The 5516-nt window shown below is 42.0% G+C and overlaps 1 pseudogene; it reads left to right on the top strand.

The window, feature by feature from the left end:
* Nucleotides 1–4668: 4668 nt before the first annotated feature.
* Nucleotides 4669–5179, top strand: LOC129555476 (ferritin light chain pseudogene; annotated as a pseudogene).
* Nucleotides 5180–5516: the final 337 nt, after the last annotated feature.

Below are 5516 nucleotides of genomic sequence, written 5' to 3' on the forward strand. Positions count from 1 at the left end.
GTCTAGGTTTGTCATAGCTTTTCTTTCAATGAGCAAGTGTCTTTTAATTTCATGGCTAGTCACCATCCACAGTGATTTTAGAGCCCAAGAAGAGGAAATCTGTCACTGCTTCTACCTTCTATTTGCCATGAAGTGATGGGACCAGATACTATGATCTTAGTTTTTTTAATATTAAGTTTTAAGCTGGCTTTTTCTCTCTCTTCTTTCATCCTCATCAAGAGGCTCTTTAGCTCTAAGTACTGCTTTAGCTTCCCTCAATACATTTTGGTATGCTATGTTTTCATTTTCATTCATCTCAAACTATTTTTTAGTTTCCTCTGTGATTTCATCTCTAAATAATGCATTGGTTATTTAGGAGTGGTTGTTTAATTTCCACATATTTGTGAACTTCCTAAATTTCCACTATATTGTAGTTGTGAAACTGAGCAGGACCTTGTGGGTCTCATGAGCACAAAAGCCTTTCTGTGTCCTCCATTTACTGTTTGCAGGAAATAGGCATCAGCCTCCATGACCTTCCCTGAGTTTCAAAAGGCTGGTTCAAACATTTTCTAATTAGAGAGAGGATGTGAAGACAGGAGCAGTCAAAAAACAGCAGTGCAGCCCTGGGGTAGGGTCCTGGTTCCCGCTCAAGCGATATACATAACAATATCTTTGAGCTGTTTTCCAGATATTAAAATCCCTACCAGGAGGAGGAAGTTAACTCTATGCTGCCCACAAGCACATGGACCCCAGACTGGTTGGAACCATAAGGTTGATGGTGCTGTCTCCCAATTATCACCAACCAGTCAGAAGAATGTCCACAAGTTGATCATGTCCTCCTCTTTGATAAAACTTCTCACTACCCTCTTCAGGTTGGGACAGACAGTTTGAGGGAATTAATTTATTGTGGCCCCCTTTGCTTGGCAAAGCAATAAATCTTTTCTTTTCCACTTCACCCAAAACTGTCTCTAAGAAATCAGTTCAGTACTGGTGTGTAAGAGGAAGAATTTCAACTACAGTTGGATAACATACTTTGTATGATTTCAGTTGTTTTACATATATTGAGGCTTGTTTTATCCCTAGTATATAGTCTGTCCTGGAGCATGTTCCATATGTGCTTGAAAGGAGTGTGTATTCTGCTATTGCTGGGTGGATTACAGATGTCTCTTCAGTCTAGTTGGTTTACAGTGTTGCTCAAGTCTTCTGTTTCTTTGTTGACCTTCTGTCTAGTTATATCTATTGCAGAGAAGAAGCCAGTTCTGACCCTGCTGCAGGGAAGAATTCAATTCTGACTCCATATTAGAAACCGCTGTTCTAATGCATTGGTTATTTAAGAGTGGTTGTTTAATTTCCACATATTTGTAAACTTCCTAAATTTCCACTATATTGTAGTTATGAAACTGAGCAGGACCTTGTGGGTCTCATGAGCATCATACATAATGGCTTGCCTCAAAGGGCCCTGCCCCTCTGCCTGACTGTAAACTAAAGTGATTTTGTTCAGCTCATAGAAAGATGATCTGATCCTGCCTACCTTGAATAGACGAGATTAACACATCCCTTCCAAAAACTGGCCATTCCCTTGGAGATGTTTTGCGAGACTGAAGACACTTTCACTTTACTTCCGCACTGCCTCTACCTCTCTGTTCTGCCTTTTGACTTTAGTTTCTCATTGCTTCTTTTTCTCTGACTATACAAAGAACCTGGCATCCAGACCCTGACAAGATGGTTACTCTGAAACACTAGTCTGCCATCTTCTGGGTCAGCCAGTTTCCAAATAAAGTTGTATTCCTTGCTTCAACACCTCATTTCTTAGATTCATTGGCCTGTCATGAATAAGGAGAGTGGGCTTGGACTTGGTCAGTCAGTCAGTTCAGTCACTCAGTTGTATCTCACTGTTTGAGACCCCATGGACTGCAGCACGCCAGGCTTCCCTGTCCATCCCAACTCCCTGTTCCGTTCCATTCTGTCGCTCAGTCGTGTCTGACTCTTTGCGACCCCGTGGACTGTAGCCTACCAGGCTTCTCCGTCCATGGGATTCTCCAGGCAAGAATACTGGAGTGGGTTACCGTTTCCTTCTCCAGGGGATCTTCCCGACCCAGGGATCAAACCCGGGTCTCCCACATTGGAGGCAGACACTTTAAACTCTGAGCCACCAGGGAAGCCAACAACTCCCTCGGCTTACTCAAATTCATGTCCATCGAGTCAGTGGATGCCATCCAGCCATCTCATCCTCTGTCATCCCCTTCTCCTCCCGCTTTCATCTTTCCCAGCATCAGGGTCTTTTCCAATGAGTCAGTTCTTCACATAAGGTGGCCAAAGTATTAGAGCTTCAGCTTCAATATCAATCCTTCCAATGAATATTCAGGATTGATTTCCTTTAGGGTGGACTAGTTGGATCTCCTTGCTGTCCAAGGGACTCTCAAGAGTCTTCTCCAACATCACAGTTCAAAAGCATCAATTCTTCGGCACTCAGCTTTCTTTATGGTCCAACCGTCACATCCATACATGACTACTGGAAAAACCATAACTTTGATTATATGGACCTTTGTTGGTAAAGAAATGTCTCTGCTTTTTAATATGCTATCTAGGTTTGTCATAGATTTTTTCCCAAGGAGCAAGCAACTTGTCATTTCATGGCTGCAGTCACCATCAGCAGTGATTTTGGAGCCCAAGAAAATGAAGTCTCTGTTTCCACTGTTTCCCCATCAATTTGCCATGAAGTGATGGGACAGAGGCCATGATCTTCTTTTTGAATGTTGAGTTTTAAGCCAGCTTTTGCATGCTCTTCTTTCATTTTTATCAATAGGCTCATTAGTTCCTCTTCACTTTCTGCCATTAGGGTGGTGTCATCTGCATATCTGAGGTTATTGATATTTCTCCCTGAAATCTTGATTCCAGCTTGTGTTTCATCCAACCTGGTATTTCTCATGATGTACACTGCATAGAAGTTAAATAAGCAGGGTGACAATATACAGCCTTGATGTATTACTCCTTTCACAATTTGGAACCAGTCTGTTATTCCATGTCCAGTTCTAACTGTTGCTTCCTGACAGATTTCTCAGATAAACAGATTTCTCAGGAAGCAGGTAAGGTGGTCTGGTATTCCCATCTCTTTAAGAATTTTCCACAATTTGTGGTGATCCACACAGTCAAAGGCTTTAGCATAGTCAATAAAGCAGATGTTTTTCTGGAATTCTGCTTTTTCTATGATCCAATGGATATCTGCAATTTCATCTCTGGTTCCTCTGCCTTTTCTAAATCCAGCTTGAATATCTCGGTTCACATACTATTGAAGCCTAGCTTGGAGAATTTTGAGCATTACTTTGCTAGTGTGTGAGATGAGTGCAATTGTGCAGTAGCTTGAGCATTCTTTGGCACTGGCTTTCCTTGGGACTGGAATGAAAACTGACCTTTTCCAGTCCTGTGGCCACTGCTGAGTTTTCCAAATTTGCTGGTGTATTGAGTGCAGCACTTTCACAGCATCATCTTTTAGGATTTGAAATAGCTCAACTGGAATTCCATTACCTCCACTAACTTTGCTCGTAGTGATGATTCCTAAGGCCCACTTGCCTTTGCGTCCCAGGATGTGTGGCTCTAGGTGAATGACCACACCATCATGGTTATCTAGGTCATGAAGATCTTTTTTGTATAGTTCTTGTGTATTCTTGCCACCTTTTCTTAATATCTTGTTTCTGTTGGGTCCATACTGTTTCTGTCCTTTATTGTGCCCATCTTTGCATGAAATGTTCATTTGGAATCTCTAATTTTCTTGAAGAGATCTCTAGCCTTTCCCTTTCTATTGTTCAGCATTGATCACTTAGGGAAGCTATCTTATCTCTCCTTCCTATTCTTTGGAACTCTGCATTCAGATGGATATATCTTTCCTTTTCTCCTTTGCCTTTCACTTCTCTTCTTTTCTCAGTTAGTAAGGCCTCCTCAGACAACCATTTTGCCTTTTTGTATTTCTTCTTGGGGACGGTTTTTATCACTACCTCTCATACAGTTATGAACCTCCATCCATAGTTCAGGCACTCTATCTTTCAGATCTAATCTCTTGAATCTATTTATCACTTCCACTGTATAATCATAAGGGATTTGATTTAGGCCATACTTGAATGGTCTAGTGGTTTTCCCTACTTTCTTCAATTTAAGTCTGAATTTTGCAATACTGAGTTCATGATCTGAGCCACAGTCAGCTCCTGCTCTTGTTTTTCCTGACTGTACAGAGCTTCTCCATGTTTGGCTGCAAAGAATATAATCAACCTGATTTCACTATTGACCATCTGGTGATGTCCATGTGTAGAGTCATCTCTTGTGGTCTTGAACTTGATAACATATCCATTACTGAAAGTGGAGCACTGACATCTTAAAATATTATTGTTCACTTACTTATTTCTCTTTTCAATTCTAAATGTTTTGCTTCATGTATTTCAGGGCTCTGTTGTTAGGTAAATATATAGTATTGACTTAAAAAATAGTCACAACCAGCAGTGTGTTCAGTGGTCCCTCGGATCTGTCATTTGCTTCAACAGTGCTTGGATGGAACAGACCCAGGGACACCCCTTGCTCAAGGCTCCAACCACCCTCCAACATTTATTCTGGTTTCATCCTTCAGAATCAGCCACTCAACTGTCTGTGATCACCAGGATCATCCACAATTTTTTTAGCTTAACTCATTACCAACCAATCATGCACTCCCAGATTTGTCAGAATTATTCCATCAAGATGGAGGCCTCCATCAACCAGCTGGTCCACATGCATCTGTGGGCTTCCTACACTTACCTCTCTCTTGGCTTCTATTTCAACCACGATGATGTGGCTCTGGATGGTGTGGGCCACTTTTTGCAAGAACTGGCCAAGGAGAAGTTCAAGGGCATGGAGCATCTCTTGAAAATGCAAAACCAGCATGGTGGCCACAACCTCTTCCTGGATGTGCTGAAGCCATCTTGAGTGGGGTAAAACCCAGGAAGCTATGGAAGCTACCCTTCTCATAGAGAACCTGAACCAGGCCCTTTTGGATCCGCATGGCCTGTGTTCTGCCCATGCAGACCCCCACATCCTGGAGAAGCACTTCCTTGATGAGGAGGTGAAACTCATCAAGAAGATTGGTGACCACCTGAGCAACCTCCACAAGGTGGCAGGTCCCCAGGCTGGGTTGGGAGAATATCTCTTCAAAAGGCTCACCCTCAAGCACAACTAGGAGACTCTGGAGCCCAGTGGTCTTTGAGGAGCCCCCCCTTAATGTCAGGGCTTCTGCCTGAACTTGGCAGCTATATATATGTATATACATATATATATATATATACACATAGTCACAACCTGAAAGTTGAGAGTTCTATTTTATTTGGGAAATTTTAGTAGTTCGAGACCAGAAGACAGCATCTCAAGTGACCCTGAGAGAACTGCTCTGAGGAGGCAGGGGCAGAAGTCAGGTTATATAGAAATTTGCAAAAAGGGAGGTAGTCTGAACATCAAAAGTATTTTTATGAATCAAAGAAACCAGATATCTCAAGTTAAGGAATTTAGTATTTTTTTAT

This window comes from Moschus berezovskii, chromosome 15, assembly GCF_049115385.1.
Source record: "Moschus berezovskii isolate FMDL1 chromosome 15, NW_MosBer_1.0, whole genome shotgun sequence".
Classification (NCBI taxonomy): Eukaryota; Metazoa; Chordata; class Mammalia; order Artiodactyla; family Moschidae; genus Moschus; species Moschus berezovskii.